The sequence below is a fragment of the Mustela lutreola genome, chromosome 16 (assembly GCF_030435805.1).
Source record: "Mustela lutreola isolate mMusLut2 chromosome 16, mMusLut2.pri, whole genome shotgun sequence".
NCBI lineage: Eukaryota > Metazoa > Chordata > Mammalia > Carnivora > Mustelidae > Mustela > Mustela lutreola.
Window position 1 is genome coordinate 10,977,922 of NC_081305.1, and position 26,450 is coordinate 11,004,371.

A 26,450-nucleotide genomic window follows, 5' to 3' on the forward strand; every position below is an offset into this window, starting at 1 on the left:
GCTGATGATGAGTCACTACATAACATAACAGTCTCTTTGTGATGAATTTCTTTCCGGTGGCAGTACTAAGAATTGTGTTTTTCTTATCATCTGGTTGTTCTTGTCATAAAGACAGAATGAATCATTCCTATCCTTGCCTCAGTTACTATAAAACCAGGTGAGTTTGTGGTAAACTTTCTAAACTATAATTTAAAAGTTAGACTGAGAAAATACACTGAGCTTCAGAGAATGCATTTAGCAATTAACCTCCCAGGTTTCATCCCCCCTTTTTAACCTATATGTTTCCATTGTTCCTCACTTTTAAAATATATAAAATTGTTTAGCTACATATTTGATCGGTTTCTTATCCTCTCAGGATGGAGGCTGGACTGCTAAAGTAAGAATTAAGGTTGTGATGACTTGTAGAATCTCCTGGTTTTGAGCTTCTTTCTCCCTAAGTGCTTTAATTACAGAGTATGTTTCAGTGCCTGGGTGGTTCAGTTAGATGAGTGTCTGACTCTTGATTTCAGCTCGGGTCATGATCTCAGGGTTGTGCGATGGAGCCCCACATCAGGCTCTGTGCTTAGCGCAGAGTCTGCTTGGGATTCTCTCTCTCCCTCTCTCTCTACCCCTTCCCCTGCTTATGGAAGCATTAAGTAAATCAATAAACAAGCAAATAAACAAACAAATAAATAAATAAATAATTTTTTTTTTTTTGAAAAAAGAATATGAGGAAGCATGGAGGGTAAAGGCTCTGAAACCAGGACTGATTTTAAAAGTCATGTAGGTTGGCACACCTGGGTGGTGCAGTCAGATGAGCATCCCACTCTCGGTTTTGGCTCATGTTGTGATCTCAGGGTCGTGAGACAGAGCCCTGAGTTGGGCTCCATGCTCAGCATGGAGTCCGCTTGGGTTTCTCTGCCTGTTCCCCTGCACTCACTCACTCACTCTTTCTCTAAAATAAATAATCTCTTTAAATAAATAAATAAATAAATGTAATATAGGTCTATTATCTAGGCTAATAATCTCCTTAAAAAAATGACCTGTGAGATAAAGAAGATGTTAGGTTGGTTGTTTTTTAATTTGTTAATGATTGGCAAGGGAGGCCAAGAGGTGTCTCGCTTCCTCTCTGGAAAGGACATACTAGAACAACTACGCACATACAGATTAATGGTCTATATATCCCAGTCACTTGTTGCTGACCAACTGATAAGACACATAATTGTCCTTAACAATTGGGTGTAATTTATTCCTGCGTTAGGTGGCTGTCACCTTCAGCAATTAAGGTATAGTGACTGATGGGCCCTCTTATGTTATTTAGCAATTAAGCTGAATCTGCAATTCCTACTGTACTATATAGCATGTCCATACATTGCCAGAAAATTGCAAACCAAATAGTTTCAGCTCAGGAAATGTGCCAGTCTCAGAATTCTAGCAAATATCATAAAATAGATATTCTATTCCATTTTTGATGAGGTACTCTTTCACTACAGACTTAAGGCACATTTATATACCACTTTTGAGGGGAATGTTATGGTTTTGAGGTTAGGAGGTCACCAATATGTATATGTGTACTTGGTATTCAAACTCATTAGGATAAGAAAGTGATGTCAGGGGAAAGCCTAACGTGCAGAAACGTGGACTGTACCACCCGGAATACTCAGCCTGAGAAGCATGGCAACAGACGATGAATTCCTAGGGTATTTCCTGGATTGTTCTGTTACACCAGAGAACAACGAAAATCTTCCCCCAAAAGGAATAATGAGATAGTCATGTTAGGAAGTGGTATTTTCACTTTCTGAAATGTTAGGTAGAAATCAAGGGTTGTTCACAAAGGGAAGACATGGTTTGTGAGAGATGCTAAGCTATATGTCTCCTCTTGCCAAGCACAGAGATCACAGCTCCAAATTTTTTCAGTGACTCGTGATGGGGTTTCTCACCATTGGCCCCTCCTCCCCAAGGTATGAATGACTCCTACAGTTTCCCATATTGCTAATCTCTCTCTTAGGTCTTAGAAAGAAACAAAGATTATATTTTTGTTATGCAGGCCAACTCAGCTATTTTTCTTTTTTTTTTTTTTTAAGATTTTATTTATTTGAGACACAGAGAGAGAAATCACAAGTAGGCAGAGAGGCAAGCAGAGGGAGAAGGGGAAGCAGGCTCTCCATTGAGCAGAGAGCCCGATGCAGGACTCAATCCCAGGTCCCTGAGATCATGACCTGAGCAGAAGGCAGAGGCTTAACCCACTGAGCCACCCAGGTGTCCCTCAGCTCTTTTTCTTAACAGAAAACTTAATTTCAGAATTTTCTTAACAGAAAAATTAAGTAATCATAGGAATTAATTCCATAAGTACAATACAATTCAAGGAATAAGAATTTAGTTTGGAATACAGTATCTTTCAAAGTTTCTATTCCTCTACCATTAGTAATGGAATATAAAAGAAAAGGAAATGATCCTCTCACCATGTCAGTAAACAGACATCTTTTTCTTAATCATTGTAATTACTTAACTCATAACCCTAAAGCAAACCCCAGGAGGTGGTTTAATTGATCATTCTACCAACAGTGATCCTTCAGTAAGTCATATGGCAAAGATGGTAAGTGGTCTGTACTATATTACAGAAGCTCCTGTTAACTTCAATTCCTTTAAAAGAAACTACTCTTGTTCTTTTCCATTATTTAACCAGCAGTACTCCTCTAGAAATCTAAGAGTAATATCATATTAACATCAGACTATTAAATCATATATATATATATATACACACACACACACGACTATATATATGTATCCATACATATATTTATGTGATTAATAGTCTGCTGTAGATATATGGAGAATCAACAACCTTCGGTACTTCTAAATGTTCTAAATAACTGCCAGTTTATTTTTACTTTGCTTTTCTATCAGCCCAGAAGCATCTCTCACGCCCATTCGCATTTAATCCCAGTCTCTACCCCAGCCCCAGGGAGCCCACTAATCTTTCTGTCCATATAGACTTGTCTTTTCTAGACATTTCATATAAATGAAATCACGCAACAGGTAGTCTTCTGAGTAATTTTCTCCATCAGTTATAATATTTTTGTGGTTTATTTGTGTTCTAGTATGTATCAGTGGTTAGTTCATTTTATGACTGAGTAGTAGCCCATTATATGGGTACAACACATTCAGTTTATTCATCCACCAAGCCATGGAAATTTGGAGTGTTTCCGCTTTTTGTCTGTTATGAAGAATGCTGCTATAAACATTCACATGCAAGTCTTTAGTGAACATATGTTTTCATTTCTTGGGTAGATACCTAGGATGGAACTGTGGGGTTGTATGATATATTCACATTTAACTTTTTTAAAAACTGCAATACTGTTTTCCAAAGTAGCTGTATCACTTTACATTTCACCAGTAATATCTGAGGACTGCATTTTCTCCCCACGCTTGCCAAAGCTTGTATTATCTTTTCTATTCCAGCCACTCTAGTGAATGTGAAGTGTTATTGCATTGTGGTTTTAATTTGTCATTTCCTAATGACTAATGAATGATGTTGAACATCTTTTCACGTGTTTATGAGCCATTCATATATCTTCTTTGGTAAAATGTCTATTCATGTTTTGCCCATTTTTAACAGTTTACTGAAATGTTATTTACATAAGATGTAGTTCACCCATTAAAGGAGTATAACTCAATGGTTTTTAGCATATTTATAAAGTTGTGCGTCCAGCAACATAACCTAATTTTAGAACACTTCACCCCCCCAAAAAAGACTAACAATCACTCCCGATTCCATTTTCCCCCCAAATTTTAAATTAGGTTATTTGTTTTTTATTGTTGAGTTGTAAGAGTTCTTTAGACTTTTTTTTTCTTTTTTTTTGACAGACAGAGATCACAAGTAGGCAGAGAGGCAGGCAGAGAGAGAGAGAGAGAGAGAGGTGGAAGCCGGCTTCCCGCTAAGCAGAGAGCCCGATGCGGAGCTCAATCCCAGGACCAGGATCAAGCTGAAGGCAGAGGCTTTAACCCACTGAACCACCCAGGTGCCACTAGATATTCTTGATACAAATTTACCAGATATATTTATCAGATATATTTGCAAATATTTTATCCTGCTCTGTTGCTTGTTTTCTTATTCCTTACAGATATCTTTTGGAGCACAAATCTTTAATTTTAAAGTCAGATTTAGACATTTATTCCTCTATGCGTTTTGCTTTTGGTATCATATCTGAGAACCTTTGCCTAACACAAGGTCACAAAATTATTAAAATCTCTGGCATTATGGAAAAAAAAACTATTATGCTCTTCTTATGGAGAAAATTGAATCTCAGAGAATTAACTAACTTCCTTACGGGCTTTACAAATTAGTAACTGAGCTGGCATTTTCTGCACTTCCATTTTTAGCAAAGCATTAATAGGGACTCCCTTACTTTAAATTCTCTTTAATAAATATTTATTTAATCTTGAATATTTAAAACAAAGCCTTAGAATCTAAACTGATTATCTACATAGCTGCATCAGATAGAAGTTAAGGAGTGCATATAATTAGTGCATCCTACCCAAGAGGAAAAGGTATTTTTCTATATGATTATGTGAGTGATTAATTAACAAAATACCTAATAATAAGAGGAAAAAGCATTTGATTTTGTTTAAAGAAATAGAGATGAACTAAGAGGTTTATAGACTGAGTAATATTAGCGTATTAGTTTCTTTTCAATGGACATTTTTTGTACTGTGTGATAATTTTTAAATAGTTTATTAGAAGAACTTTTAACAACAATTAAACAACAGAAATCATCTAAAACTGGTTATGTTACATGTGGGAAAAAATATGTCACTCATTTTCCTTGCTAGCCTCTGCAGTAGATGGTAATAGTTGTTTCTTTTCTTTGTAATTACAAAGTAAAGTAAAAATAGAAAGCACAGCAACAGAAAAGTACAGTCAAATGCTTCTAATGGGCTTCTTTGCATTCTTAAAGACATTTGCTATTAGTGATTTTTCATTGTGTCCTAGTGGGTTTGCAATAGTGATATTTTTATATTTTCTACAATATTATAATCTATTGAGATTTTATGGTGATAAATTAGATACTAAGAGTAGCTGATAATAATATGATAGTAAAAAAATAACATCAAGGATGTCATACATTCATGCATTTATCATAAGTTTCTGTCATTTTGAGAACAGCCAAAATATGTACACTCAGGGTATGATTCTTCATAACCCCTGGCACCTTGATTTTATCATTTTCAGCAACCATCTGTGCTCTTATCTACACTCACACATTGTTTCCATCACTCTTCACAGTTCAGCATCTTTACCTGTCAAACCCGAGAATTATGATCTGAATGAGCAAGATTCACAAAGCAATTTACATTGTGCTAGCTAAGTGTCTTGGGAGAATTCTATATCCAGGTAATACTTTCTTAGACGAGGCTATGAGACTTGGTATTAGGAAGAAAGAAGTTAAGCTCTGTTCTGGGTTGGACCTTGGAAAAATCACTTCCAGGTTCAGTTTGCTCAACTGGAAAATGGAAACAGTAGGCCATCCTTCCCAGAAATGTTATGTTAGTATCTGGAGACTGAATTGAAATCATTCCTGAGACGCAGGCATGTCTATGCAAGGGGAGTAAAGATTTCAAAGCCTATGATGGACAGAGAGGAAAGGACAGTGGAATACAGCTCAAGAATACATGGCCACTGAATGGACAGAGGAGGTAGAGGGAAGCATCAGAGAAATGGACCAGAGGGCGGTCGACAGGAAGCTAGAGAACCACTCTGTAGAGACAGCCTCAGGGCTCACAGGATGGTGAGTATATGACACCACCTATGTGCCTTTGAGTTTCTGCCTAGCCCGTTAAACAATCTTCTTCATGAGTTTGAGTAGATACTTCTGTGGGAGGTATCTCTTCATTATTTTATGTATCTGCCAATTACCATGAAAAATTCACTTTTTAAACTGATCTCTATCAGTTGCTTATGAAGCATCTTTTCCACTAATGCTATAGCCTAGTTACTGAGTTTTGACAACGTGTGAACACACCTTTCTTGACTTCCAGTCAGCCCTCTACCTTTGTGGTGCCATCTACCTGTACTTTATAGTCCGAGACATACAGTGACTGCAGAGCTGGTTATAGGAACTCTCTCTGCATGTTCAAACTTACTTTAAATATGGTAAATGATGGGAAACTGTATGTCACTACAGATAAGAGCAGGGGCTTTACAATCAAATCTTGGTTTATATTCTGGCTATGTGACCCCTGGCACTATTAATAGTCACTAACCCACATGTTTGTGATGAAAACTAAGTGAGATTACGCTTGTAAAGTATTTGGCAGGATGTCTAGAACATGGGATCATTTAAAAATCCCTAGCTATCATTTTAAATTTTATCAAGTTAACACTACATAAGGTCTAGTTCAACTGATTTCTCCCATCAAAGGCCTCAAAACATAATGCATCTCACCAAAATAAATGAAGACACATACATAAGTTTCACAGTTTACAGGAACCACACATATGTGAACTGAGCAGGAACATGTACATGTACATGTCAGACAATGGGATGTTCTCTATTGTTGTGTTACGTTGGTTTATCTTGAACATAACTTACTCCAGGTAGACACTTCAGGTACTTCCTATGGAGAATATGTTGCTTTGGTGACTAATACCAATCCTTTCACTTCTTCTCCCAATTTTGTCCTTTCCAACTTGTTAGCAAACTTTCCTTCATCAATCCTGCCTTTTCTTAGGCATACACAAATGGTTTTCATTTTTTTGGTTTTTTATGGGTTATATTCCTTCAACATTTAAATATTTTTAAGGCTTCCCCAGATGAAAAATTAAATAATCCTTACTTCCCCCTGAAACCCTCAGTCATGATTTCCCAAATCACTTTTAATCGATCTAATTCCTCTCCTTCAAAGTCCAGTTCCTGAAATGTGCTGCACAACCACACATGGGGAGTAGCGAATTGTCAGCAACAACAAAGTAAAAGCACAAAAATACCAAGGAGTCCATTAGAGCATACTCATGCAGAACTGTGCAATTAGACAATGTACAAGAAAGCTGTTCCAACTCCAGACTTCGTGTAAATTTTGTGTCATCTTGAAAAATACAATTGTATTGAGAATAACCTTTAGGAGAACAGGCTCTACTGTTTTTATGCTTACAGGTATTAGAAGTCTTCATCTGATTTTGGCTCCATTCACCACTTATTTCCACTCCTTTCATTTATCTGCCACATCTCTATACTTCAGCTTCCAACCTAAAATAAATCCACTGGAACTAGTTTTGTCAATATAACCTATGCCTGCCTTGTCACTAACACAGTGGCCATGCTTCCTTAATTTAACTAATATCTCTTCAGACTGTGGCCGTGTTGACCCCTCTTTCTGAAATCTTCTGTTGCCTTGACCTAAAGCTGTGTATTTCAGCTTTACTAAAAATCTCTCCCATCGCAGAAAAATTCAGATATTCAGTCCTACCTTCTGTCCTTGGACTTTCACCACTGTGTTTCCAATGCATATCACAATACCTGTCACACAGTAGATGGCAGGTACCCAGGGAAGATGGATGAACTCATTGTTGAAGGCCTGAATCTCATTATCCATGACACTGCAGTTTATATTACCCTGTTAAATGCCCATATCTCCACTGCTTTTCTGCCATCACTCACTTCCCCCATCTCCCCTACCTGGTCTTTGTAATTTTCTGATTTTCTTCTCTTGATTCTATGCTAAAACATTTTTTAAGTCAAAAATTATATAGACATACAAAATTCAACTGTGTTTCTTTTTGTTTTAAAATAGGTTCCACATCCAACATGGGGTTCCATGCTCTACCCAATGAGCCAGCCAAATGCCTCCAGCTGTGTTTTTATAATTAACAATGACCAATCTGAAAAGAGGTTAAGAAAAATAACCCATTTACAATAGCATCAGAAAGAATAAAATACTTACAAATAAATTAACCAAGGAAGAGAAAGACTTATACACTTAAAACTACAAAACCTTGCTGAAAGATATTTAAAAAGACATGCATAAATGGGGACACATCCCATGTTCACAGACTTGGAGACTTAATACTGTTAAAATGTCCATACTACCAAACCAATCTATAGATCTGATCCCTCTAAAAATTCCAATGGCATCTTTTAAAGAAATAGCAAAAACAATCCTAAAATTCATATGGAACCAAAAAAGACCTCAACTAGACAAAACAATTCTTAGAAAGAACAAAACTGAAGACCTCACACTTTCTGATTTCAAAACATATTACAAAGCTATGGTAATCAAAACAGTAGGGTAGCAGCACAGAGGCAAATATACAGACCAATGAAACAGAATAGAGAGCCCAGGAATAAACCCACAGGTAAACAGTCTTGATTTTTGACAATGGTTCTAGGAACACACAGTTGGATAAAGATATTCTCTTCAGTAAGTTATGTTAGAAAAATTGGGTATACACATGCTGAAGAATGAAACTGGACCCTTCTCTGACACCATACACAAAAATCAACTCACAATGGATTAAAAAGTCAAATATAAGGCCTGAAATTAGACAAACTGAAAAACTATTGCATAGCAAAAGAAACAATCAATGAAGTGAAAAGATAATCTACAGAATGGAAGAAAATATTTATAAACCATATATCTGTAAAGATTCATTTCTAAAATACATAAGGAACTCCTATCACTCAATAACACAACACAAAACAAATAAACTAATTTTAAAAGGAGCCAAGGAGCCAAGGACTTGAAAAACCATTTCTCCAAAGAAGACATACAAATGGCCAACAGGTAAATAGAACTATGCTTACCATCATTAATACTCAGGAAAAGCAAATCAAAACCACAATGAGGTATCATCTCATTGTTAAAAGAGCTATTATCAGATAAACAGAAATAACAACTGTTAGTAAGGACTTAAAGAAATTGGAATCCCATTCCCATTGTTTGCTCTCACAAATAATGAACATCCAAATACATATCTCCCTATGCATGTGTGTAAAGTTTACTGGTAAGTAGAACCTCTGGGTCATGAGTGAATGCATATATTGAACTTTGCTAGAAATCATCTTCAGCAGTGGTTGTGCCAATTTTCACTTCAAACCCAGAGCAGGTGTGTTTTAGAATTCCAATTTCTCTCTCTCTCTCTCTCTTTTTTTTTTCAACCAACATTTGGTATGTTTAAGTATGTTTATTTGGGTAAAATGATATCTTGATGTTGTAATTTGAGATTTCCTCATTACTTACAGTCCTTTCCCTCATTTTTGTAGATGTATAGATCCCTCTTTCTTGAAAAGTCAACTAAATGTTCACTGGATCCTACTTCTTATTCCATGTTTTCCCCTATTTCATGTTCTAGATAACTGCCAATCATTAGAATGAGTGGGCCTCATTTGTCATTTTCACTCCCTTAACGAATGGTTCTTCCAGATTTTCTTTTATTTTTTAAAAATTTTAATTAACATATAATGTATTATTAGCGCCAGGGGTACAGGTATGTGAATCACCAGGTTTACACCTCACAGCATTCACCATAGCACATACCCTCCCCAATGTCCATAACCCAACCACCCTCTTCATCCCCCCTCCCCCCCAACCCTCAGTTTGTTTTGTGAGATTGAGTCTTCCTGATTTTTTTTTAAGATTTTATTTATTTATTTGACAGAGATAACAAGAAAGCAGAGAGGCAGGCAGAGGAAGAGGAGGAAGCAGGCTCCCTGCTGAGCAGAGAGCCCAACATGGGGCTCCATCCCAGGACCCTGAGATCATGACCTGAGCCAAAGGCAGAGGCTTTAACGTACTGAGCCACCCAGGCGCCCCTCTTCCTGATTTTCTTAGAGTTTAGTTTACATCTCTATACTTACAAATCATTATATTGAAGGACATTAGTAACATCCTACTTAATTAATCTCTCACTGTTGGCTAGTGATTTGTAAGAGATCTTGATGTGCAAGTACTTGGTACCAGAAATACGAACCAATGATATGTCTCTTTAGCGGGGATAAATGAACAGTAATTTGGATCATAATCCACAGTGAGACTCTAGAAATATATCTTAAAATTCCCAAAAGGATTTAAAAGTAGTAACAAAGGCCCTATTGCATGTAAATACAAGCTCATTTAATGAATAGACTAATAATTTTTGAATGACAAAAGTGGATAATTCAAGGCAGAGAAACATGTTGCTGACACCTAAATTATGACAGTGAATAAATACATCAGAGAAACATGGAAAGCACCAGATGGATTTAAATACATCAGAGAATTGGGTTGCCCATTAGCAGATGAGATCTGACTTAGAAGACTGTAAGCAAAATGCATGTGTTTATATAGTTCTAATATCTGCCTGATGATACAATCACTTAGAACAGCCGGCAGGAGGTAAAGTAAGCCCGAAGAAATCCAGGGCCCATCTATATCAACTCTGCTGCATTTTTTTTAAGGCAAGTGTTATGTTTAACTTTTTTTTTTTTAGATTTTATTTATTAATTTGACAGAGAGAGATCACAAATAGGCAGAGCAGCAGGTGGGGGGAGGGGGGTTTGGGGGGAGAAGCAGGCTCCCCACTGAGCAGAGAGCCTGAGAGGGGGCTCAATCCCAGGACCCTGAGACCAAGACCTGAGCCGAAGGCAGAGGCTTAACCCACTGAGCCACCTAGGTGCCCCATGTTTAACTTTTTTAAGATAAGAAAAAAGTAAAGAAAGCATGCCAGAATAACATGTTTGAGTTTCAATTTTGAATGCAAGAGCTATCAAATGACTCATTTTTATTTTTATAACTAAAAATTGAGTTTTAAAAATCATTGTTACAAAATGAGAATAATATAAGAGAGGAAAGAACAATTAGGTGTAGCATAACCCATTCCTGTTTTATCATATCTGTGATTGAGGCAACAATTAGTAGTCTTTAAAAAAATGATTAAAGCCTTGATAGGAAAGTATTCTGCGCATAATACTAGGCTCCCTGTCCTCCATTAGTTTCAGTGTTGAATAATCTATTTAAGGAAACATAATGAGCTTTCTCAAAATTTATCAAGTGATCACTAATGTACCACAAAAGTTCCAAGGGTTCTGTTGGTTTTTATAATAGGAAATTGAAGTGTCTTGTACCACCATCCGTTCACACTATGGCTGTGAAAGAGCTGGAAATCAAAGCCTTAGAAAATCAGTTCCAGCTTTCTTTGCCATTTGAATGACTCCTCTTTCTCTCCAGAAACCAGCTTCTTTGCTCCTATTTATCTGTTGCCTACACTATTCCTAATTCTGCCTTGGCTTTTGCTGGTCTCATTTCCTGTCATTTCTTCCATGACTTCTGACTTATCCAAATTCTTCTCATTCAATGACTCTTACATCAGTTTCCCATCTTTTATGAACACTTTCCATTAGTCTATAGACAAGTCCATCTTATCCTTTTTTAAAAAAAACTATCTGCCTCTTTTTTGTTGTTCTTGTTACTTGACGTGTCACCAAATCCTAGAGCATCTACATTCCTCAGGCATCCTTCAAAGCTGGTATGAGCCACATAACTTATTTTTAATTCTTCCTTGCACCCAGTAAATTACATATGCAAGAAGCATTCAATACCTATTGAAAAACATAAACAACAATGATGTGAATGAGGAGATGTAAGTTGAGGCAGTTATGTTGACTTTTCTTTGGAGACAGTAAATTAATAATTGTTGCTATTTCTATTTAGTTACCCATGAAAAGAAGAACTATTTAACCCTGTAAGAAAAGCAATTATAGCAGAAACTATAGCAGAGATGACAATTTTGCATAAATCTTAGGAAATGATTAGAAAGAAGAATGCCCCCATACTAACTAAAAATACCTTAATATATAAATAAAAATAAATAGGGAGGCTGAGAAAACCACATTTCCAATTATGCCTCTTTCTTTCTTATGATCTGAATTTCAAGGAATCTCTAAAGTGCATATATTTAAATATTTTTTTCACACCAACCAGGGCAGTACATAATTCCAAATGCCATTCAACTCTGGTAGCCTCACAATTCCACTGTTGCCAAGGAGTAAGACAAAAAGGACTCTTAGCCTCCATTCAAAATATACCTTCACTTTACCATTAAATTAAATATAATTAGAATGACAATTAAATGTTATATCATTTTAGAAAGAAAATTATTTCTCCATCAAGTTTTACAGTGGCCTTTGGCACAGCACAGTAAAAGTGAACCTAAAAATAAAACCTCAGTTAAATGAAAAGCTCAAATTAACTGACACTTTCATACTTCAGAACTTTCCTATGTATTCTTCTCCAGTGACCTTTCTGATGACAAAGCCTGAAATGATAGTCAATTAAATTTATATCCCAGGGCACACTATAAATTTGTCAGGACCAAAACAAGTACGCTGTGAAGTTCATGAAATCAGCTCCTAGTACCAGGGAGCAGAGGTAGAGAAGAGGTGACAGATCAGTCCTTGGTGCTTATGTTGACACTGACATAACGATGCTCAGGTTGTGAGGAGGAAGGACCAAGAAAGGCCTCGGAAGCTCCCTAATATGCATGTAATTGCCCCAATTTATTTCAATATCAACACCCATGGCAGAATGTGGCCTCTTTTCTAGGCATGAAGTTCACACGTGTATACCCTCCTTGACAACTTCCTGAAGCAGGCCGCTGTAAGACAGCATGGAGGATCTCGGGGCTCACTTTCTCTCAGGTTATGACAATATGACTTATTCCTGTGCAATTCAAACTTTCACCTCAAATGGACTGATATTCTTTTACATTTTTTCTTTTCATTACATTTTTCATTTTTACAGATGAGTAAAATTGTATAAAATAAATAAAAATTTCCACTTTGTTTTGATCCTTTTATCTTGAGTGATGTCTAATGATTCTCTCTGTTACACAAACCAGGTAAAGATTGGGGTTCCTCATCATTTTTCAGTTGCGTGAGAACCTTGAGATTATATTCTTCAAAGAATAGATGTGTACCCATTTTGGGGGGGGGGGAAGTTGCCAAATCAAAGTTTGTCTTAACATCATAAAAGTCCCTACGTTTCAATATATTTAGGCAACCCTCAAATGGATGACCCATGTCTCGTATGTTCAACACTCTGTACACCAGGGTACCTGACATGTGAATTTTTAAGAAGATCAACTCCAGACACAAATCGAACTGAAACTGTCCTCCTCTAGACCTGAAAAGGTATCTCTCAAGAGCAGGCACATACTCTATTCTTCCTTCTTATACTAAACACACACTCATTAGTACTTTTGTATCAGAATGGTTTTTAAAAAGCAGATTCATTGGCAGTGGGAAAGCATTTTGAGAAATAAAATACCTTTAGAAACTTAAATTTCTCCTTTCTCTATTTTTTAAAGATTTCTCCCCCATTTATGTTCAAAATATATGACTCTTTTCCATTAACATTAAATATTTATCATGATATGAAAACATGACAGTGTATTAGGATGTCTAAGTTAAGTTTTTAAACCATTAGAAAAAGCAAAAAGGTTGTGGTTGCTCTTTTTATATAAGCAGAGATAGAAGAAAGCTCTTTAAAAATTACTAAACTCCTTCAAACAATATTTTCAAATACAGCAAGATAGATAGTTTGGATTCAGTATGAGGCCCTGTTTCAACTCTGTTTATTGAAGAGAATAATTGAGATTTATGTGAACTTTTCCTCCAATAATATCTAGACCCATTTACAGAAACCCACCTGCTAGCAACAGTATGAATCTCCCTGCAAGTCACCATCTGAATCGAGCAAAATATGACAAACCAATCAGATCATGAAATAAACACAGGGGGTGATTTCTGGGATTTAATCAGAAGTGAATATTAAAATACTTGTTCAAGTGGGAACTAATTCAAGCCTGACTGTCTTGGTCTTAAAATAAGGTATTTATCTGACATCCCATTATTGAGCATCCATTGCAAGGACTGCTAAAAAAAAAAAAAACGAAGACCATGTAGCCACAGTCTATCTTGAGTTTCTCTTAGGGAGATAAAGACTTTGACAGTAGCATCAAAGTGTCTACTGCCATACTGCTGTAACAAAAGTAGTATTTAATAGAGAAATAGGGAATAGACTGTTCTAACAGAGACTAAGAAAGGACCATAAAGAAACATGTGTTAATTAACGTAGCCAGATGTTAATTAATGTAGAGAGATGGCTACAGAGAAAGATGGGTAAGAATAAGGCCTTTCCAAACAGAGAGAACCATATCATAAACCATAACATAAAAAGAAGAGACAAATTAGGTGCAGGAGACTTTGATTCTCAGGCTGTGTTTAAAGATGTCAAGCAGGAGAGTGGAACTATCAGATACCTCTTTTAGAAAGATAATTTGGCAGAACTTAGAGTTATGATTTCCTAAGTGAAATGTGTACACCTGGACAGAGATGAGTAGGGAGAAGAAAATCAACTGGGCTTGATTTATTTTTACTTAATATATATCATTCAAATATGTTGCTATTTTGTAATGTGCATAATATTTCAGGACAGTAGAATATGTAGACTAGTTATAAATTTGTATGTATACATCAAACCTGATACTAAAAATCACCAGTACCAGCAACAGCTCTATCCTTGCCTTGGTTGAGATTAGGGATAGTTGATGTAGAGCACGGCTTGAAAAAGGCATAAATGGAATCAGGTTGAGTTAGAGAAATGCTGCTATGATTCACAAGCTTTTATTACTCTGAAAAAGTAGAACTACAAGATATGATCAATACATATATATAATTAAATAGATGGCGAAGATGAGACCCTGAGATTATTTCAAAGGTTAGACATGAATCAAATGGATAGGATATGAATCAATAAGTTCAGAAAAAGGAAGGAAATCAAGGGAGAATGTACGGATCACTAAATTAAGACTCTCTAAAAACAAATAATCCATATATTCTCTTTCATCTCTTCATCATGAAGGACACAGCAAATTTAATTAGTGCTGCAAACATCACTGTTTCCACCTACTCTTCTATCTTCTGCTCAAGGTAACATGGCTGGATGAAAATTGATAATTCTCAGTGCAATATATACTTTAGTAGCTTAGTTTTTCCTCACTCTAATTAATACACAGAGCTGGAAACCAGTAGTAGTCTATTAGTAAACAGGGGCAGAACCAGAAGCAACTTCAAGTTTACTGTGAGAATTAGTTAATACATGTAAAATATTTAGGTGGGTCCACAATATAGTAAGTCTTAGTACACGATAGTCACTGTTATTAGTAAGTATTTATATAAAAGGGGCACCTGGTTGACGCATTCAGTTGAGTACCCGCTCTTGGTTTCAGCTCAGGTCATGGTCTCAGGGTCATGAGATCAAGCCCTGCACTGGGCTCCATGCTCAGCATGGAGTCTGCTTGAGACTCTGTCTCTCCCTCTGCCCTGATGCCCCCACTCATGCTGTTTCTCCCTCTCCCAAGTAAATAAAATCTTTAAAAATTATTATTATTATTATTATTATTATTATTATTTATACCCAAACTACCTATGTTGAAATCCTGGTTCCTTCATTTATAAATTTTTTTTACCTAGGGTAAGTTCCATCTTTTCCAAAGCTCTTTTTTCTCACTGTTTCTCACTCAATAATAACAGTATTATTATTTAAAACTTGGAAATGAGGCAAAATGATGGCTCTGTGCCATTTTATTGTCTTACCAGAATACTGTCAAATGGGTCTCCACAAAATAAAGACTACTAATTCTAAAGGGGACTGTGCCTTTATTTTACTTTGTATTTATTACTTATTAGAGTCGAGATTCTAGGAAGTTTTATGTTAACTTGCAGATTTATTTCTGTTTAAATTGCCAATGATGTCTGTCAAGTAGAAAAGATAGTTCCAAAACTTAAGCTTACATTGCCTTGCAGGACACTAACCAGTTTTGCACTTACTATATATTTGTAGACTTTTAAACATTTTTAAGAACATTCTTGTATAATGGTTAATATCTGAATGCTAATTAAATATTATATATAATTATTAATTCATTGGTTTCTAAAAACAGCAATACGAGATGAGATATAGTATAATCCATCTCTTATAATAAGGAGACCCTCTTTCGTAATCACCAATCACTGAATAAGTAAATTTCAAAACAATAGTGTACCTTGCCCTAGTATTCCATTCTAGGAACTTAGGATATAATACCACAGAGCTGCATCATCCTCTTATCCACCAAAACTCCATGGTTAGCAGATTAAAGAGAATGTATAGCACATTTGTTCTTTGAGAGCCTTACCTTATGATTCATTATTTTCTACTATGATTTCTTTGTATTCTGTATTTTGTGCTTTAATTCAGGTTATACCCCTAGTCGTTAAGGTCTAAGATTTTGAAACTTTCTCAGGATCTACATTCTCCAGATTTATAATAAAAAGAAATCACATACAATCTCACAAAGTAGTAATAGATATAACAGGATACCTAACTTCTCACTCTTCCGCTATTGAAGTTCCTAGCTGAAAATAACTCCCACTTTTCCCCCATCTGATGCATGCCCTGAACCACTAGTAATCTCTAACCTTATAAGGGCAGGGTATCACCATTGCTATTGTCGATGTTATTGGGTTTGAGCCACTAGAAGTGAGTTGAAGTAAAAAATAATAATAATACATGCACCGTAAACACATGTATATTAACTATAATATTACTCATATTCTGCTAAACTTAACTTTTTTATAAGATTTTATTTATTTGAAATAGAGAGAGAGAGAAAGAAAGCACAAGTAGGGAGAGGGGCATAGGGAGAGGAAGAAGTAAAAGCAGAATCACCGCTGAGCAGTGAGCCCAACACAACCCTCAATACCAGGATCCTGAGGCCATGATCTGAGCTGAGCCAAAGTCAGACACCTCACTAAACTTAACATCTGCATCTTATAAATCAAACGTAATTTGAAATTAAAATGACTATAATGATAAGAATTAAAATTCAAAAATGTCTTCCCTTAATCCCAGTTGATTGGCATTCCCTATGTCCCACCAAGATGAGCACATATCACATAATTCTATGTTACTGCCAATGTTATATTCCTAAAAGATGGATCTGATGGATTCTCTCCTGCTCAACATCTTCATAAAGACATATGTCAGACACATAATCTGAATCTTTTGTCTCCTTCCTTTGGGTACTACAGTCTGCTCTGTAAGTAATGTCTGTTGTATCCACCTTTTCTTAGGCCCCTAGTAAGTCCTAAGCATTCAAGTAATGCTAAATGTTCAGAGTACCACCTCTTTCAGCACTAGCTTCTCTCACCCATATGAACTGCTCTCCCACCTTTAGATAGTCCATATTGCTCTCCATCACTGCTCTAGCACTTTAGACAGCTTACCTTGTGTCCTAGACAGAGCATGCCTCCCACCTGCCCCACTCCAAAAGACACCCATCGTGAATATATCACCTTGCATGGCAAAAGGGACTTTCCAGACGTGATGAAGTTAAGGATATTGAGAGGGGGAAATTTCCTGCATTATCTGGGTGGGCCCAATGTAACTACATGGGTCATTCCAACAGGGAAGCAAAAGAGTTGGAATCAAAGCATAAGAAGTGAAGACAAAAGCAGAGACACGGAGATTTGAAAATGCTATCTATGCAGCTGATTTTGAATATGAAGGGCTATAAACCAGGGAATGTGGGGGAACTCTCCAGCCAAAAACAGCAAGGGAACAGATTTTCCCCTAGACCTTCCGGAAGGAACATAGTGCTGCCAACCCATTTTATACTTGTGAATTCCAGAACTTTTGGATAATAAATTTGTGTTTGTGGTGATTTGTTACAGCAGAAATAAGAAACTAATACATCTTGTATTGACATGATTAAAATCTTCCCTTCCATATGGGAAGTTACATGATGACAGACTATGGTTTAGTCTACTTGTTTCCCACAGACATCTTTGGAAATAATTAGATGCTCAATTAGTATTTATAGAAGGTATGACTCTTTGAGAGCCAAGCAAAAGTTTAATTAGTCCCCAGTTGAGGAGAATACTTAGTCTAAAGGGACTTTTGGCTAGCCTAAAGGGACATCACTTATGATCCTGAATGATTCTGTAGAGTTTTTATACTTTTTGTTAGCCTGGGATAATAACTGCCAATTTTATCCGTGTTCTGGGTAATATGTAGGTTTACTTATGGGTCATGGCATTTAGATAACAAATAGAAAAACCAAGTTCCACAAGTCTCTCTGTATTTTTTTTTTTTTTGCGGGAAATAAAATTGAGACATATTTCCACAGTAAATCCAAATGCCTTCTATATTACCAGGCTTAAAAAGGTTATGTACATTAGATATTACATCATTGTTTGAAGTACATTAGTGCTTTTGAAACAGCTGCTTCAATCCCCATTCTCATAAAAAGAGCAACCACAGTCTGTGCTTTTTCTAACGGTTTTAAAATGTATGTTAACTTAGAAACTCTGATCCACACTAATGTTTGTACACCGTAATACAGAATATTAATGGGAAACATAAAGGGAGGAAAGTCTTTACAAAATAGGGCAGAAGGAGGAACATGTTTCTCTAAGTGCTTCTGGTGTCAAAACGCTTTCCCTTTGGCAATGAATATGTTTTTAGAGAAGGTTTATGAGGCAAAATTACTAATAAATGTGTATATTTAGTATAGGATGTGAGAACAGAACAGAGAAAAGTTTTGACATTTGTTTGACTTCTTTGACATCAATTACTCCTCATTCAGGATTGTCCTATTGTCCACAGGTGATGCCGTATGAGCTCCGTGTTAGTTTGCTAACTAAACGGATCGAATATAAGGATTTCTGTGGCCTCAAAACCAGCTTTACTCCAGGAACAGTTTCCTGAAATAAAGGGCACACATCTTTTTGTCTGAACAGTGTGATCTCCATCACCCTGGTTCTGACTGGGGATCCTTGTCTGGTTTACAGAGCAGTGAAAATGGAAAACCCATTCTTATAGCAAAGTACATCTTTAATATCACTCAGGATACAAGAATGGAAATGGACAGAGAGATGATAATCATAATGATGATGATGATTGTGATTGGTTACTCATCCTTTACTCACTTTGGCAAGGTAAATACAAAAGAAAAAAAATTTGCTTTTTTTCTTTTGCAATGAAAGGATGAACTTCCCAGCAGCAGGAACCAGAGAGCAAATTTAGTGCAAGTGTCACTGACGTTGTGCTGCAGTCTGCCTACATAAAGAGGCAATGAACATTTATAAATGGCTGTGTCTTGCCTGAACCAGCAGGGAGAGGGCATATACATGCACACTTGGGCACTTAATGTCTAGAAATGGGGTTAAGTGCTGCATTTGACTTTCTCAAGGCTGAAAAAAAAACGAAGATTTTGTAAAAATAAAGCATGACACTGGGAGGTTGGTGTCCGCCTTCACCCTTTGCCCTCTAGCCGAGCTGAGCAGTACAACCTCAGTGTCCGTTAAGCAACAAGCTCCCCTACGGCCCACCTGCTGGTCACAAGGAGTATGGTGCATTTGTTTTCTGTTTGACAAACTCACAATTTACCTTGGGATGTAAACTGAATGGACAACATTCAAGGGCTTCGTACACAAGAGGAGTGCTTAGGAAAAATACAGCAAGAAATGCTGAGCCATAAAAATTGCCTGTTGATCTGCCCTAAATGGCCACTGAATTTAAATTCTAGCTAGTTACCATACAGTGTAATATTGGTTTCAGGAGGAGGATTTAGTCATGTATCACTTGCATACAACATCCCACGCTCATCACAATATGTGCCCTCCTCAATGCCCATCATCCACCTAGTCCATCCCCTACCCACCTCCCTCCATCACCCCATAGCTTATGACCTGTTCTCTATTATATAACTGCATTTTTTCTTCTTTCCCAAAAGAACACTTTTTTAAAAAAAAAATTTTTATTTACTTTCAGCGTAACAGTATTCATTGTTTTTGCACCATGCAATCTGTGCCCTCTCCAATACCCCCGACCTCCCACCCCCCACCCCTTCAAAACCCTCAGATTGTTTTTCAGAGTCCATAGTCTCTCATGGTTCACTTCTCCTTCCAATTTCCCTCAACTTCCTTCTCCTCTCCATTTTTTAAAAAAGATTTTATTTATTTATTTAACAGAGAGAGACACAGCAAGAGAGGGAATACCAGCAGGGGGAGTGGGAGAGAAAGAAGCAGACTACCTGCTGAACAGGGAGCCCTGAAGCAGGGCTCTGTCCCAGGACCCTGGGATGGTGACATGAGCTGTAGGCAGAGCGCTTAATGACTGAGCCACCCAGGTGCCCCTTATAACTGCATTTTTAAAAGGACATTAAATATGTCCATTTTTAAAACTTTGGAAATGTTTTGAAAGAAGGTTACCACATTTTCCCCTGGGCAAGAAAATGTGTATTTATAAATATCTATGTAAAAAGACCAAGACACTGAGAAAATGTTACTGGCTGAAAAATATACATAGACTTTTTTTATATATATAGGAACACTTAAATAAAAAGGTACAAAGCACTTATGTATTTGTTGAGTTTTTTATATTCAAAATGCACTGTTTATCACATCTGCTAATATTTCATATATACAAAGGCAAAGTCACCATCCAAATTAATAGTAGTAATTAAGAGACTGTGTTTCTCACCACAGGCAAATGTCTGACTTTAGAGATACAAATGAGCATTAAAGGGTTGTAGCAGTAGGTAGAATATTCTCAGAGAACAAAATGATTATTTAACATAATTTATAAAGAATGATATAGTCATATTAATTCTTACTAAAACGTAGGTTGTACTCCATTTTATTAAAGTTTTGTTTAATATTAACTAATCTTTGAGAAGTACTTCTTAAAAGTTTTTAATATTTTTGCTTAATTTCTATTCTCTTGATAAAGAGTTTATATATTTTACTTCAATAAATTTAGGTGAAAAGGTCCATTAATTAATTATTATAGTTACAGATTCAGAAACTCACTTTGTTTAACCTGAGATAGCTTTAATATATTAATTTACATAGTTCTTAATATAAAAATATTTTAATAATTGTGGATAATAATGACAGCTGGAAGAGTGACTGAACAAAATCAATTCATGGAAATAATCTTTGATATTTCATTTATTGCTTTAAAGGTTATCTTTGGCAATATGCTATAAGGATCTTGGTAAATTGCAATACCTTGGAAAAATTAGTCAGCTTTATTGACTCATAGCATAATAGATATAGTAATTATTACCTAATATGGTTATTTGACTTATAAACAAATAAGCAAATATGTCCTATTATGGGGATACCTAAAAATTTTGCCTATTTCAGCAACCTACTGAACGGGAGAAGGTATTTGGAAATGATATATCTGATAAGGGGTTAATATCCAAAATATATAAAGAACCCAACACCAAAAAAAAAAAAATTACAAATAGCCTAATTCAAAACTGGGTAGAGGACTTGAATATACATTTTTCCAAAGAAGGCATACAAATGGCCAAGAGACACATGAAAAAATGTTCAACATCACTACCATCAGGGAAATGCAAGTCAAAACCACAATGAGATGTCACCTTATACCTGTCAGAATGACTTGTGACACAAAGACAATAAATAACAGTGTTGGCAAGGATGTGGAAAGAAAGGAACACTCACACACTCAGCGGGAATGCAAACTGGTACAGCCACTATAGAAAACAATATGGGAGTCCCTCAAAAAACTAAAAATAGAAATGCCATATGCTCCAATAATTCTACTTCTGGATATTTATCCAAAGAAAATGAAAACAGTAATTTGAAAAGATAATATGTACCCCTGTGTTTACTGCAGCATTATTTACAATAGCCAAGATATGGAAGAAACCTAAGTGTTCAATCAAGAGATGAACTGATAAAGAAAATGTGGTATAGATATATAATGGAATATTACTCAGTCATAAAAAAGAAAGAGGTCTTGTCATTTGAAACAACATGGATGGACCTAAAAGATATTATTCTAAAGAAATAAGTCAGAAAAAGAAAGAGAAATACGATTTAATTTTACTGATATATGGAATCTAAAAAACAAAACAAACAAAAGAAACAGACTTATAAATACAGAGAACAAACTGGTGGTTGACAGAGGGGAGGGAAGAGGGATGGGCAAAACAGTTGAGAAGGATTAAGAGGTACAAACTTCCAGGAATAAAATAAGTCAGCCACAGGGATGAGAAGTACAGCATAGGAAATAGAGTCGCTAATAACTGCTCTTCAGATAATTTCTCTCTACCCCAAAATCCAGTTCAGGATCACACATTTATTGCATGTATTTGTTGTAATTCTTCAGTCACCTGTAATCCTAAACATTCCTCAACATTTTTTTTTTATTGCTTTTCAAGACACTGCCATTTTGGGGGGAGTTCAGGCCAGTTATTTTGTATGATATGTTCCCCAATTTGGGTCTGAGATTTTCTTATGGTTAGATGAAGGTTATGCATTTGTAGCAGGAACACCAAAGAGATATTGATGTCTCACTAAGGGCCACATATCATGAATCAGATGATGGTTTTTCTCTACAAGGGTGGTGTTAACTCTGACCACTTGATTAGAATGATATCCAACTGTTGTAATTTAACAAGCACTTTTTGTGGAGATATTTGAACCCATCTAAATACCTGGTTTCCCATCTAAATTTCACCCAGTAGTTTTCAGCCTCAATCCATCATTACTTATTGCCTGAATAAATTATAATTATGATGGCTGAACTTGCTGATTTGTTAACACCATCAATCATTCTACATTATATAGCATTCTACAGTAAGAGAGCATCCTTTCTTCTCTCTCATTTAGATATGTTTGAATTTAGGAATGCATTTGTGTGCACATATTAAAGTGTCTGTAATGCTACATACCAATGTTTACTTCTTGATCTCCAACAACATTTATCAATAAGCAACATCATTGTCGCTGCTTTCTGACTTTTTTGTCTAAATTATGTTTTATATAACATTATAAATTATTTCTTATGTTCCTTCAGTTCACTTTTTGGGGGAATAATGCATTCTACTCTATTATGGAATTAATTTTATCTTTCTGTAAATGTGTCCTCAGTTTTAAAGCAGTGCCTCTTATTATAAAGTTCATCTGCTGCCTTTATCACATACTAAATTTCCATATGTATTTGGGTCTATCTCTTGACTTTCTGTTCTGTTGCACAATTCTATTTGTCTACGCACACACCGGTACCAAACTATTGGAGTCACAGAGAATATAGAGTCACACCTGGTAGGGTTTGTTCCCCTCAAACTGTTTCATTATTTTCACTGCTATTCTTACAGCTTCTTACTTCTACACAAAGTTTAGTGCCCATTAGTCTGGCTCTGTGAAAAATGACTGCTGTAATTTTTCCTTTTGGTGGTTACTCAGTTAAAATGTAGCAAGTTAAGTTGGATGGACAGTGCTAACATCGTTGAGTCACCCTCTCTAAGAACAGGGGATGTCTTCCCATTTGTTCAAGTCAGTTTTGTATCCTTCAAACCTTTCCTCAACTGGTACTCAAACTGCTTCTACTAATTTTGCATGTGAATTATATATCCTGATAGCTTACTAAAATTTTTTTTCAGTTTCATCATTGATTCTATAGATTCCTTAGTTTTTCAGATATACATTCATGTCAGCTGGAAAAAAAAAAAGAAAGTGTTACTCTTTCCTTATTTCACCCATTCTTATGCCTCTAGGTCATTTCTCTTGATCAAATATTGATTCATAGTTGCCTTAAAGTGCTGATTAGTAGCAGAGATTGTGGGTAAACTTGTTCTTAGTGGAAATATCACTACTGTCTCTCATTAAATAAGGGAATGACTACAGAAGATATGTGTGTGTACACGCACATGTATATGTATATGTGTGTATATATATGCAGATACATAATGTGTATACACACATTCACAAAACATTAGTGTGTATTTGAGTGTGTGAATAAAACTATGGGAACTTTTCTTGGAGTTTTAAATATTATTTCTGTTGCATCATTTTGTTTTATTCTTCAGGATCTAAACTAATAGGAATGTTAGTCCTTCTTTTCCTATCGTCCATTCCCACTACTTTCCTTTTCACCTTTTTAACTCCTTTTTAAAATTTTCATTTTTATTCTTTTGGTTGCTGCCTTTCCGCAATTCTTATAATGAAAGTTTTACTTCAGTCTATTCTTCACACTTGGACATTTTGTAATTTATGTTTCTGACATCATTCTGTCTTTTTCTTCCCTCTCTCTGCTCAGTAAACTTTTTCTTCCTGGGTTTTGTCTATTGTTGTTCATTTCTATTCTTACCTTTTGACCACATGAATCAAGTGTTTTTTCATACTGTTAAATGTTCTTCTGAGCATATTTAATTCCATCTTAATTGTTAATATACAGTTTATTTTTATTTTCTGACTCTTTTTTCAGAAGGGATTTTCCTCAATTGATGTATGTTGACTTCATATTTTTCTTGCTCATCTTTGCTGTGCTGAAGCATTTTTTAAAAGATTTTATTTATTTATATGAGAGAGAGGAATAGAGCACGAGAGGGGAAAAAGTCAAAGGGAGAAGCAGACTCCCTGTGGAGCTGGGAGCCCAATGTGGGACTCAGTTCCCGGGCTCCAGGATCATGACCTGAGCCAAAGACTGTTGCTTAACCAACTGAGCCACCCAGGTGCCCTGTACTGAAGCATTTTTATAAAATTCCTACCTTAATGGTGCTCTTCTCCATCAGTGTTTCATTGCCCAGTTACTTAATGGATGTTTATCTTTGCTTTGGTGGTTTTAGTAAAAACAAATAACGATTTTATATAGAGAAGTTTATTTCCCAAATACATATTAATAGTGCTTAGCTTTGGGGCACTTGGGTGGCTCAGTCAGTTAAGTGTCCAACTCCTGATTTTGGCCCATGGCTCAGGTCATGATCCCAGAGTCATGAGATCAAGCCTTGTGTCAGGCTCCATGCTGGGTGTGGAGCCTGCTTAAGATCATCTCTCTCCTGCTCCCTCTGCCCCTCCACCTCGCCTGCCTCTCTCCCTCTCTTTAAAAAAAAAAAAAAAAAAAAAAAAAAAAAAAAAAAAAGCTTAGTTTTGCTTCATTTTTTTAATATATTTTTTAGTTTCAGCATAACAGTATTCATTATTTTTGCACCACACCCAGTGCTCCATGCAATCCGTGCCCTCTCCAATACCCACCACCTGGTACCCCGACCTCCCACCCCCCGCCCCTTCAAAACCCTCATATTGTTTTTCAGAGTCCATAGTCTCTCATGGTTCTCCTCCCCTTCCAGTTTCCCCCAACTCCCTTCTCCTCTTGCTTCATTTAAATTTACTCTAAGCAGAAAATATTTTTCCAATTAGCAATGTTATTAGGTTGAAATTTTAATAATCATAAATTAATGCAAACTGTAAATAATGGACAGTAAAAGCTCTTTTTCTATTGTTTGTATTAAAAAGAAACTGATGCAATGGAAAATAAATCTCTTTGTTCATTTAATGTTTAAATTAACATCCATTTAAAATTTCATAGTTAAGTGCATAGAGCCTGTGAAGAAACTCAAATTGGAAGATTTATCCTGATATATCCTAAGAGAAAACTGATGCCAAATTTAGTAGAGTAATTGAAGCGCTCTTTACAAAGAGGTGGGGTGGGGAAATGTTACAGACAACCAACAGAGCACACTATTCTGAGGCTAGCCACATAAGAAAGTTATGCCACCTCTTCAATCAGGGCAAAAGGCCAAGAGGTTGTCTGAAATGGAGGAAATCACTAAGGAGTGACAGTTGGCAGGTGCCGTGGCCATTGACTGAAGAGCACACTCAGACAAAGTTTCTTGGCAAGGATGGAACCAGGGTAAGTATGTATGCTTCCCCCCTCTCTGCCTCATGACTCACTCAATTTTCAGAAAGATTTTGAGTGTTCATTATAGCCTGGTATGTAACTGATATACTTTTTTTATTTACTAACTCACCTCTTCTAAAGTTTAGTAATTATCAGCATCTCATTTTCCCTCCACCCATGCCATTTGCCTATTTTTAATTTGCTTTTACTCTTTTCTCTCAAAATTTGTATGAAATATTTTTAATCTCTCCCCGTTATCCACCAGTCTGTCATAATAGTTGTGAATGTTTTTCTTAGTTTGTCATTCAATTTTTAATTTTTCACAGTGCCTCTGATGTACACAAGATACATTTTGTGGGAGCTAAGTAGTCTAGGGCTTGTTATATTATTTCTTCCAAAGGTTTTTTTTTTTAATCATAAATACTTTCTCTATTTATTAGCTTAATATATTTTTGTGATGCCAGCAACTTAATTATAAATGTAAGTAAAGATCTTACAACTCAGAATATTTTTTGAGGTTAGAAAAAATTCTAAGACATGTGTGTGCATGTGCATGCTTGTTTATAAAGCTAATTATCCCAATGAGTTTTTGAATAATCTATTCTTTTTTATTTTATTGTATGCATCACATCAAAGTCTCTTTAAGGACTATGCAAGTTGTTTCACTGACCTATTTATGTCAGCATCACACCATTTTAATTATCATAGATTTATCATTTTTGGCTCTGATAAGG